The following is a 717-nucleotide window of genomic DNA, read 5'->3' as shown; positions in this document are numbered from 1 at the left end:
GTAGTGATACTGCCTCGGAAACCCAAGGAGGGGTCGCTATGAGTCAGGTCTGACTCGACGGCACGTAACAACAACAACAACAGATAGTCCCCTAATGCCTCTTTTCTGTCCCAGGATCCCTTCAAGGAGACCACATGACATTGAGCTGCCACGTCTCCTCAGCCGCCTCTGATCTGGGACAGTTTCTCAGACTTGTTTTGTTTTACCTTGGAAGTTTTGAGGGGTACTGGTTAGATATTTTGTGCAATGTTCTTCAAATTTGTATCTATCTGATATTTTTCTCTGATTAGATATGGGTTATGGGTTTATGGGAGGAAGATCATATCCTTGCCCCATTTTGCTGGTAGGAAAAACAAGGCTCAGAGAGGTGAAGTGACTTACCCAGTTATTCTTTTCATACTCCCCTCCACCTTTTTTTTTTTTTTTTTCACTTAAAACCTTCAATGCCTCCCCGTTATCCTCAAGTTGAAAAGCTGGAAGCTTCAAAGGCCTTCTATAGCCCACTCAAGCCAGTCTTTCCAGCTCCAAGGCAGACTGCTTTCCTTCTCACTTCTCCGCCCACGCCCACACCAGGCCGCATCCTGTTCCCAGAACAGGACAGATGGTTTCATCCTCCAGGGCTGGCCATGGATGGCTTTTTCTCTTTCTGACTATCTGGGAAGATTATCAGTTACTTTATCTGTTGTGATTCAGGCCTACTTTCTTTTTTTTTTTTTT

Source organism: Orycteropus afer, unplaced genomic scaffold (assembly GCF_000298275.1).
Source record: "Orycteropus afer afer isolate SDZICR_OR568_19922 unplaced genomic scaffold, OryAfe1.0 scaffold00266, whole genome shotgun sequence".
Classification (NCBI taxonomy): domain Eukaryota; kingdom Metazoa; phylum Chordata; class Mammalia; order Tubulidentata; family Orycteropodidae; genus Orycteropus; species Orycteropus afer.
The sequence above is the reverse complement of the archived record's forward strand: the minus strand, read 5'-3'. Positions refer to the sequence as shown.